We start from the raw sequence: 11,468 nt of genomic DNA on the forward strand, positions 1-11,468 counted from the left end.
ACCTTGGCAAAAGTTAGGAACAGACCTTTCTACACAAGAGGCAGAATAATCCTCTAAGGCAGTGGTTCTTAACCTTTTTGGAGGTACCGAACCCCATCAGGTCCATATGTGCATTCAACAAACCCCTCTTTGGGGGGCGAGTTAAACGAACCCCATCAGTTTCATGTGCACATTCACCGAACCCCTCTATATAGGGGGGGATGACATACCAGCAAATCAGTGTGACTTCTGCTGTTGCCTTTGCAAGAACAGTTCAGATATGCGTTATCACGAATTTACACGATATTCAGGTGTGTTCAGCCATCCGTGGGCGGGGGGGCGGGGGGGGGGGGGATAGCGGGGCGGGGGCGGGGCAATGACATACCAGCTCTGCCGAACCCCTGAAGCCGACTCACCTAACCCCTAGGGTTCGATCGAACCCAGGTTAAGAACCACTGCTCTAAGGTCTGACGAGACAAAGGCAGTCTACCCTATGATCCCTGGAAAAAGGGAGATGTGGTATTATCGTATGTTGAAACTATAATATTCTATAGTTTGTTATTGGAGGTCTCAAATAATGTTGACAGTTGGGGGCTCTGTGGTGCGCCAGGGGCATTGTACTGCTATGTAAGACATGAGTGGGGAGAAAATAAAAAGTTGCTGAATAAAGAAGTTGCATTCGTGTTCATCTCTACTCCGTATAAACACAACAGTCGTGGACTGCGTTCGCGCTCTCCCCTGGTCTTTCTGATTAAAACAAAAATCACACGCAGTCGTACGTACATGGAGTTTAGGTCTGCGGTGCTGTGACACACTGAATGCTTTTGAGCATGTTATTAACTGTACTATGGAACTGTGCATTTGCTTGCTAAACTGTATTAACCAAATTAGTCAATGCAAAATAATATGGAATTACCACGTTCCTGACTCGTCATATGATATGAACGTATCAAAACCTTTTTGTCGGCTGTAGGTCTGTCTTTTTAAGAATACGCCCGATTGTTGTTCCTCATACATCTCAGTATAGATTTCTAGAAAACAACATTTACTTTCTAAAGTAAATTGACAGATTTATATTCAAATGTCAAATATCGAACGCCACCATCACAGTGGAGGTAAATTACACTCCAAACCATGCCAGCAACGAGAAAAGCCTCAATTATTTGCGACACGAGAGATATAGAGCACTTCTGAAATTTGAGAAATCATTTGAGAAATTACGATCGTATTTTGTTTCCCGATTTGAATAAAGTTATGAAATCACACGTTTTCAAATAAAACACAGAGATGGGATCATTTCCCATTCTCTCATACCAAAAGTACACGTACCAAGACATACAACTGTTTTTACCTTCAATACTCATAATAGACGCCCAATCGATAGGTGACGCTGTTTGAAAGAAGGTTTGATCAGGTACCTACAATCCTGTGCGCCAAAGATGTTTAAAGTAAAAAAGACATTAATGAAAACAAAATACTTGTTTAAACCTTCTATTTAGGTTGAGTCCTTGTAAGTATAGTAAATCTATCAACGTCTATTGTTTGTATTAGAAGGACTGGTTGCTACAATTTGAGTGTGAGACCGCCTGTGAATTTGGTGAGACCAGCAGTGACGTGGCCCGTTTTGACCCAGATTATCAGATCTCTCTTTCTTTTCAGATGGAATAAATCTTTCGCCTTTTACTAAAGATTTCCGTGGGGAGGAACAATAAGAGTCTATCTCTACCCATTCTCACCAACGGTTTGTTAGAATAGGCCTCTTTGGCACCACTTTTATGGTTAAAATTCTCTCTTCTATGATCAGCTCTCTTAATCCCTCAAACCCAAGAACCGAGACTACACTTGATTTTAGCCAAAAGGCCGAGAAGCGATGGAGTATGCGAGTGACGGACTCACTTACAGGCTTCCCCGTCTACCCATTCTCAGCAACGGTTTGTTAGAATAGGCCTCTTTGGCACATGTGATTAGCTGGGTAGCTTGAGCTATGCCGTTATATCGCTGCAACCCTTCTCTTGCTTTATTAGCTTTCTCTTCTCTATGACACCCTTTGCACATATGTAGAAGTCGCTCTCAGTTAAGACTACAAGGTCACACGTCATCACACAGGCTAGGCAGAGTCGCCTCCTTGCAGAAAGGCGGCCCAGAGTAGTATAAGAGCAGGAACCTTGGCGCTGGGAGAGGGACCTTCTTTCGCATCTCGCAGAAAGGGCTCCACAGCTGTGCATCGATCATTCTGGCATACATCAAATAGTTAAACTGTGAAGGCTGCCTCTTGGTAATTGCTGTTAGCATATCGAGCATTAAAGATAAAGAACTGGGATCAAACCTAACAGGTTACAGTACGGAACAGAGTGCTGCTCTTCTGGGCACTAATAAATCGGCAAACTTGTCTGATGACTTATTTGTTCACTCTTCTTCACCCGCAGTAATAAATATAGTTCACGAGGCATATATGCTTCCCCTTTCAGCAGTCTCTATCCAAATACACAGTGTAGATACCTATTAAAATGGTAGACCCGATGAACATGAAAGGCAAAGATGGATAATTCGCCAAGAACTTTCCAGGGTCATCATATGTACAACGGCTGCACCGAAAGAGTTGGGCCAGAATAGAGCGGAACTCATGCAGAAGTGCATGAACACCACCTTGCTGAAAGAATAAAACCAACACAATGCATGAATTCACGACAAATGACATACCACCAAATCGGTGTGACTTCTGCTATTGCCTTTGCGAGACCAGTTCAGATATGCTTTATCACGAATTTATAAATCTGGTGTGTTCGGACCTCCGCAGTGGAGGCTCTGCTGAACCCCTGAGACCGACTCACCGAACCCCTAGAGTTTGACCAAATCCAGGTTAAGAACCACTGGTTTAGAGGCAGTTATTTCTGCAAAAGGAGGATCTACTAAATATTGCTGTCATTTTTCTGTTGGAGTTTCCAAATGTATGCACCTGCCTACTTTTGTTTAAATAATGATTGCACCCTGTCTGCAAATCCTATAAACTTCATTTCACTTCTCAAATATCTGTGTCACTGCCATCATCCGCCATGCATGGATTCGGGCCATCTGATTGGTTCCTTTGCCCCCCCATACACACAGGAATTGGTTAGGACTTGATTAGTAAATGCTAGGAATCGTTTTGCCTGTCTGTTCAGAGCAAGAAACAAGCCACTAGCCCCACGGGAAGTTGTCATTTTCTGTAAGCTTGTGTGTATGTAAATTTGTCATGGTCCAACGTAAGACTGTTTAGGGTGAATAAAAAATAACTGCAACAAGTTTATTCTGCTATTAACCAGATTCAAACTGGGGTTGCAGCCGCCTCATTGCTATATTATGGCCAATATGCAGTTGCATGTTTAGGGTCTTTTCTCTAGGAACTTCAGCCACGACACCCAGGCAGACCATGAAAGAATGTCGATGTTAAAATGTTGGTTGAACTATCCAATAACTACGCAGATCCGATGATTCCTAAGACTTGAGATCAGACAAAATTGGAAAGACTATTTTTTGATGGTGTCTGTGAGTTACTTCAACCCAAAAGTTCACATAAATTACACATAGCTAATGTTGACCACAAAATGGTATGTGAGCTGGCCAGGAGTCCTGGAATCTTTTGATTTGTAGACAGATGCGTTATCCATTGCTCCACGAGCCCCACGGGAATATGTGGCTTATAAACTTGTGTGTAACACTTTTGCAAAAATGAAAAACAAAAAAAAAATGGGTGACATTATTTGAATATGCCATGATGCTTTATCCATTGCGCCATTCGCCCTACAAGTTAAGGCTATCGACCGCAAACGTGAGGAAAATCGTCATTGTCCTAAAGATGGCTGTTCAGCAATAGTGAGCAAGGGACAAATTCCACATAGTTATTTGAGTATGCCATGACCCTGATTCGAACCAGGGTTGCTGCAGCCACAACACCGAGTACTAACCACTATATGATCATGGCCAATATGCGCAACTTATTTAACGCTACTGCATACAGGCCATGATCGTGTAGTGGTTAATGGTTGTGTTCCATTCGAATCCGGGTTATGGTATAATCAAATTACTTTGATGAATTTGTCTGCTGGTCACTGTTGCTAAGCAGCCTTCCTTTGGACAATGACAGTTTTCCACACAAGTTTACAGTCGATACAGTCTTGTAGGGTGAGTGGCGCAATGGATGACACATGACGGCAGATTCAAGTGATGAGAATCGAAACAACAGATTCAAGAGACCCAAGGTAAATGAACACAACCCGTTTCGTTTCAATTGACAGCCCATGTGACATGCACCTCAGATGAAATGGGGCTAGTTGATCAACAGCAATGTTTTAACGAAGGGATCATCTGGGAGTTAAACCCCAGACCTCTCACACCCAAAGCAAGATTCATACCCCTAGACCACTGGTGTCAAACTCGAGGCCCGGGGGCCAGTTATGGCTCACCGTATCATTTTCTGTGGCCCGCAACGACAAATTGTGCATTAAATCTATGTCATACTAACATTGCAAATTGTCGGAACTTTTAAGAATCTTCTTAAAATTATTTTTGAAATATGTGAAAAGTTTCCACGAGTCTGATTTGAAAAAGCAATTATTTGTCAGTTTGTTTTGTAGCTTATACTGTATATAATATGAGGCGTTTATTTATTTGGGTTGACAGTCATAATGGCCCATCGAGGGAAACTTTGACTACAATGTGGCCCGCGACAAAAATGAGTTTGACACCCCTGCCCTAGACCAACGAGCCTCAAAGAAAGCTTGCAGACCATGGTACATTCTGTGTAACATTGGCCTGTCATATGAGAAAGGACTCATATGTGAGGTTGCTGTTTGTGGACTTCAGCTCTGCCTTCAACACCATTGTGCCGCAGCGACTCATCTGCAAACTCTATGAGCTGGGCCTCAGTACCTCCCTCTGCAACTGGATACTGGACTTCCTCTGTCAGAGGCCTCAGGTGGTGCGTGTTGGCGACAAAATCTCCGCCAGCATCACGCTGAGCACGGGGGCCCCCCAGGGCTGCGTGCTCAGTCCATTGCTCTTCACCCTGCTGACGCATGACTGCACTGCGACCTACAGCGACAACCACATAGTGAAGTTTGCTGACGACACGACTCTGGTGGGTCTCATCACGAAAGGCGACGAGACTCGGTACAGGTCGGAAGTTGACCTTCTGACCACGTGGTGCAGGGACAACAACCTCCTGCTGAACGTCAATAAGACCAAGGAAATCATTGTTGACTTCCGGAAGGGTCACACAACACACCTGCCGCTGATCATCAACGGTGCTGTGGTGGAGAGGGTGAGCTGCACCAAGTTCCTGGGGGTGCACATCAGTGAGGACCTCTCCTGGTCCGCAAACACCTCGTCACTGGCAAAGAAAGCTCAGCGCCGCCTGTACTTCCTGCGGAAGCTCAGGCGTGCATGTGCTCCTCAGGCAGTCCTGTCTACATTCTACCATGGCACCATTGAGAGCGTCCTCACCAGTTGCATCGCTGTCTGGGGTGGTAACTGCACTGAACAGAACTTGAAGGCCCTGCAGCGCATAGTGAATACGGCTGGTAAGACTCTTGGTGCTTCGCTCCCCTCCCTGAAGGACATTTACACCTCCCATCTCGCCCGCAAGGCAACCTCGATTGCCAGAGATGTGAGTCACCCGGCTCACTCTTTGTTTGACCTTCTGCCCTCTGGGAAGAGGTACAGGAGCCTGCGCTCCCGCACCACCAGACTCGCCAACAGCTTCTTTCTCCAGGCTGTTAGGGCCCTGAACTCGCGACCCCCTTCTGCGTAGCGTGCGGCACTGTTGCGCTATTTTCGGGAATGTCTGCTGTACGCGCACTTGCTCCTTTTTTTTCTGCTCCTCTTATTTATTTATTTATTTATTTATTTATTTATTTATTTATTTATTTATTTATTTATTTACCGTATTTGCCGGTGTATTGGTCGACCTTTTTCGATCCAAAATCAACCGAAAAAAATCGACCTCGACTTATACACCGAGTCATAAAATTTAACTTCGTATTCATCGCTTCAAATGTGATGGTAACCAAGGCCGTTTCTCATGCATCTCATTGTGCGTTGCACTTAGAAAATTTGAACCGGGCGGCGTGCGCGAGTGCGCGGCCCACTGGAAGTCCAATGAGGCGCCGCGATCTCCTGCGCGGTGCTTATAAAGTGCCGATCCGCTCGGCTTGGAGCTATTTCCGACCTCCTGTTGGTGCCGGGCGGCGTGCGCGAGCTCGCCGGCCGCGATCTCCTGCGCGGTGCTTATAAAGTGCCGATCCGCTCGGCTTGGAGCTATTTCCGACCTCCCGTTGGTGCCGGGCGGCGTGCGCGAGCTCGCCGGCCGCGATCTCCTGCGCGGTGCTTATAAAGTGCCGATCCGCTCGGCTTGGAGCTATTTCCGACCTCCCGTTGGTGCCGGGCGGCGTGCGCGAGCTCGCCGGCCGCGATCTCCTGCGCGGTGCTTATAAAGTGCCGATCCGCTCGGCTTGGAGCTATTTCCGACCTCCCGTTGGTGCCGGGCGGCGTGCGCGAGCTCGCCGGCCGCGATCTCCTGCGCGGTGCTTATAAAGTGCCGATCCGCTCGGCTTGGAGCTATTTCCGACCTCCCGTTGGTGCCGGGCGGCGTGCGCGAGCTCGCCGGCCGCGATCTCCTGCGCGGTGCTTATAAAGTGCCGATCCGCTCGGCTTGGAGCTATTTCCGACCTCCCGTTGGTGCCGGGCGGCGTGCGCGAGCTCGCCGGCCGCGATCTCCTGCGCGGTGCTTATAAAGTGCCGATCCGCTCGGCTTGGAGCTATTTCCGACCTCCCGTTGGTGCCGGGCGGCGTGCGCGAGCTCGCCGGCCGCGATCTCCTGCGCGGTGCTTATAAAGTGCCGATCCGCTCGGCTTGGAGCTATTTCCGACCTCCCGTTGGTGCCGGGCGGCGTGCGCGAGCTCGCCGGCCGCGATCTCCTGCGCGGTGCTTATAAAGTGCCGATCCGCTCGGCTTGGAGCTATTTCCGACCTCCCGTTGGTGCCGGGCGGCGTGCGCGAGCTCGCCGGCCGCGATCTCCTGCGCGGTGCTTATAAAGTGCCGATCCGCTCGGCTTGGAGCTATTTCCGACCTCCCGTTGGTGCCGGGCGGCGTGCGCGAGCTCGCCGGCCGCGATCTCCTGCGCGGTGCTTATAAAGTGCCGATCCGCTCGGCTTGGAGCTATTTCCGGCCTCCCGTTGGTGCCGGGCGGCGTGCGCGAGCTCGCCGGCCGCGATCTCCTGCGCGGTGCTTATAAAGTGCCGATCCGCTCGGCTTGGAGCTATTTCCGACCTCCTGTTGGTGCCGGGCGGCGTGCGCGAGCTCGCCGGCCGCGATCTCCTGCGCGGTGCTTATAAAGTGCCGATCCGCTCGGCTTGGAGCTATTTCCGGCCTCCCGTTGGTGCCGGGCGGCGTGCGCGAGCTCGCCGGCCGCGATCTCCTCCGCGGTGCTTATAAACAGCCGCATGCGCACGGCCTCCCGGAATTTGAACACATTTCGTCAATAAATTTCGCATATTGAATTTTGAAGTTTAATATAATGCAACAATTGAGCTCGACTTATACAAAGGATATATCATAAAATCGTAAATTTCCGTTGAATTTTAGGGGGTCGACTTATACACCGAGTCGACCTGTACACCGGCAAATACGGTATTTATTTATTTATTTATTTATTTATTGTTGTGTTATTTATTCATTATTTATTCAGCACGCTTTTGTTATACTTGTTTACTTGTTTGTCTGTTGTGAGCCATGTCTTGTCACCGTGGGATAGGGGGGAACGAAATTTCGGTTTCTTTGTGTGTCTTTGGCATGTGGAGAAATTGACAATAAAGCTGACTTTGACTTTGACTTTGACTCCACACAACGATAGACAACAGTGTTTCAAAGAAGAGCTCGTCCGGGAGTTTAACCCGGGCAATCAAAGAACCCTAGGCGAGAATCATTCCCCTGCACCAATGAGCCCCATAGTAGACCAGCTGACCCCATTACATTCCAGCAGAATTTCAAAGATTCTCCCAGAAGGTAAACTTAAAAACACATGGAAGAACACACACAGGTGAAAAAAATGTTTCCTGCTCAGCTTGTGGCCAAAGATTCTCAGAGAAAGGAAGCTTGAAAAGACACACAACAACCCACACTGGTAAGAACCCTTTTTCCTGCTCAGTTTGTGGCCAAAGATTCTCTCAGAAGGTAAATTTAGAAACACATGCAAGAACACACACAGGTGAAAAGCCTTTTTCTTACTCAGTTTGTGGCCAAAGATTCTCAGAGATGGGAAACTTCAAAAGACACACAAGAACCCACACTGGTGAGAAAAACCTTTTGCCTGCTCAGTTTGTGGTCAAAGATTCTCAGAGAAGCGACAGTTCGAAACACATACACAGGTAAGAACCCTCTTTCCTGTTTAGTTTGTGGCAAATATTCTCTCAAAGCAAGCCTTCGACGAGGATGGGATTTGAACCCATGCGTGCAGAGCACAACGGATTAGCAATCCATCGCCTTAACCTCTCGGCCACCTCGTCTTGTGTTGATAAGTCATGTTATGTATGTTGTGCCAAGATACTTTGGATGTGAATGTGAAACCGACGAGGATGTGATATGAAATGATGAGTGGAGAGCACAATGGAGTAGCAACCCATCGCCTAAATATTTCAGCCATCGCATCTCATGCATGAGTTGAATAGGCGACGTGATATGGTATGTACGGTGTAGTATAAGCCGCAAGGTAAAATGATACGATACTTTAGATGTGTAACGAAGAAAAGGTAAGCCACAAAATAAGTGACACTGTAAACAAAGCAAAACGTTTTTTCAATGTTGTCTCACCCCAAATCTTTGGGATCATCGGATCTGCACAGTTGGATAGTTCCACCGACATTTTAACATCAACATTCTTTCATGGGTGTCTTGGCTGAAGATCCTAAAGAAAAGACCCTAAACTTATTGTATGCGATTGCATATTGGTCATGATCGTATAGTGTTGTGGCCGTAGCATCACCGGAACGAATCTGGGTCATGGCGTCAGTAAATTACCTTGCTGAATTTGTCCGTTGTTCACTGTTGCCAAACAGCCTTCTGTTGAACGCAGGCTTCCAGACATTACGTCCACCTATGTTTTAACATCAACTTTATTTCATAAAGTTCTTCCAAATTCATCTTGGTGAAACTCCCTCCCTCAGGTGTTCCCATCTTTTTTTAGGCCTGGCTGCCACGAGGCAGCGGTAGAAACAAAATATGACCCTGAAAGGGCACGCCCAAACCGGCTATGATATTAATCAGAATTCGTTCATCACTAAAATGCAGTCCTCAGGTCCATGTCATATTCGCTACCAATCGGAATGTAACGGACAGATTTATATTCAAATGTCAAATCTCGAACGCCACCGTCGCAGTGGAGGTGAATTACACTCCAAATTCACCTCCACTGCAACGACAAAAGCCTCAATTATTTGCGACACGAGAGATATAGAGCACTTCTGAAATTTGAGAAATCATTTGAGAAATTACGATCGTATTTTCTTTCCCGATTTGTGTCGTTATGAAATCACATGTTTTCAAATAAAACACAGAGATGGGATCGTTTCCCATTCTCTGATATCAAAAGTACACGTACCAAGACATACAACTGTTTTTACCTTCAATACTCAAAATAGACGCCCAATCGCTGTTTGAAAGAATGTGTTCGATCAGGTACCTACAATCCTGTGCGCCAACAATGTTTTAAGTAAAAAAGACATTAATGAACACAAAATACTCGTTCGTTTAAACCTTCTATTTAGGTTGAGGCCTTCTAAGTATAGTAAATCTATGAACGTCTATTGTTTGTATTAGAAGGAATGGTTGCTGCAATTTGAGTGTGAGACCCTCTGTGAATTTGGTGAGACCAGCAGTGGGGTGGCCCGTTTTCACCCAGATTATCAGCTCATTCTTTTTTCTCTTCAGATCGAATAAATCGTTCGCCTTTTACTAAAGATTTCCGTGGGGAGGAACAATAAGAGTCTATCTCTAGCCATTCTCACCAACGGTTTGTTAGAATAGGCCTCTTTGGCACATGTGTTTAGCTGGGCAGCTTGAGCTATGCCGTTATATTGCTGCAACCCTTCTCTTGCTTTATTAGCTTTCTCTTCTCTATGACACCCTTTGCACATATGTAGAATTCGCTCTCAGTTAAGACGACAAGGTCACACGTTATCATACAGATTAGGCAGAGTCGCCTCCTTGCAGGAAGGCGGCCCAGAGTAGTATAAGAGCAGGAACCTTGGCGCTGAGAGAGGGACCTTCTTTCGCATCTGGCAGAAAGGGCTCCACAGCTGTGCATCGATCATTCTGGCATACATTAAAGAGTTAAACTGTGAAGGCTGCCTCTTGGTAATTGCTGTTAGCATATCGAGCATTAAAGATAAAGAACCGGGAACAAACCTAGCAGGTTACAGTACGGAACAGAGTGCTGCTCTTCTGGGCACTAATAAATCGGCAAGCTTGTCTGCTGACTTATTTGTTCACTCTTCTTCACCCGCAGTAATGCATGTAGTTCACGAGGCATATATGTGTCCCCTTTCAGCAGTCTCTATCCAAATACACAGTGTAGGTACCTATTAAAAGGGTAGTCCCGATGAACATGAAAGGCAAAGATTGATCATTCGCAAAGAACTTTCCATGGTCATCATATGTACGAAAGAGTTGGGCCAGAAGACTAGAGCGGAACTTATGCAGAAGTGCATGGACACCACCTTGTTGAAAGAATAAAACCAACACAATGCATGAATTCACGACAAATGATATACCAGCAAATCAGTAGTACTTCTGCTGTTGCCTTTGCGAGACCAGTTCAGATATGCGTTATCACGAATTTATAAATCAGGTGTGTTCGGACCTCCGCAGTGGAGGGAGGCTCTGCTAAACCCCTGAGACCGACTCACCGAACCCCTAGAGTTTGACCGAATCCAGGTTAAGAACCACTGGTTCAGAGGCTGTTATTTCTGCAAAAGGAGGAACTACTAAATATTGATGTCATTTTTCTGTTGGGGTTTCCAAATGTATGCGCCTGCCTACTTTTGTTTAAATAATGATTGTACACTGTCTGCAAATCCTATAAACTTCATTTCAATTCTCAAATATCACTGTGTTGATCACTGCCGTCATCGGCCATGCATGGATTCGGGCCATCTGATTGGTTCCTTTGCCCCCCCCCCCCCCCCCCTCCCCCATACACACACAGGAATTGGTTAGGACTTAATTAGTAAGTGTTAGGAATCGTTTTGGCTGTCCGTTCAGAGCAAGGAACGAGCCACTAGCCCCACGGGAAGTTGTCATTTTCTGTAAGCTTGCGTGTATGTAAATTTGTCATGGTCCAACGTAAGACTGTTGAGGGTGAATAAAAAATAACTGCAACAAGTTCATTCGGCTATTAACCAGATTCAAACTGGGGTTGCAGCCGCCTCAATGCTATATTATGGCCAACATGCAGTTGC

General features: G+C 46.6%; 3 non-coding genes across 3 annotated transcripts; 2 read left to right on the plus strand and 1 right to left on the minus strand.

The window, feature by feature from the left end:
• The first annotated feature begins 1,620 nt into the window (after positions 1-1,620).
• LOC125966511 (U5 spliceosomal RNA) lies at positions 1,621-1,730 on the plus strand. Its single transcript, XR_007480413.1, has one exon. It is a non-coding gene; the product is annotated as a U5 spliceosomal RNA (small nuclear RNA).
• A 6,707-nt stretch (positions 1,731-8,437) lies between these two features.
• On the minus strand, positions 8,438-8,519 carry trnas-gcu (transfer RNA serine (anticodon GCU)). Its single transcript has one exon. It is a non-coding gene; the product is annotated as a tRNA-Ser (tRNA).
• A 1,400-nt stretch (positions 8,520-9,919) lies between these two features.
• Positions 9,920-10,031, plus strand: LOC125966513 (U5 spliceosomal RNA). The gene has a single exon (XR_007480415.1). It is a non-coding gene; the product is annotated as a U5 spliceosomal RNA (small nuclear RNA).
• The last annotated feature ends 1,437 nt before the right edge of the window (positions 10,032-11,468 follow it).

Source organism: Syngnathus scovelli, unplaced genomic scaffold (genome assembly GCF_024217435.2).
Source record: "Syngnathus scovelli strain Florida unplaced genomic scaffold, RoL_Ssco_1.2 HiC_scaffold_36, whole genome shotgun sequence".
Classification (NCBI taxonomy): Eukaryota; Metazoa; Chordata; class Actinopteri; order Syngnathiformes; family Syngnathidae; genus Syngnathus; species Syngnathus scovelli.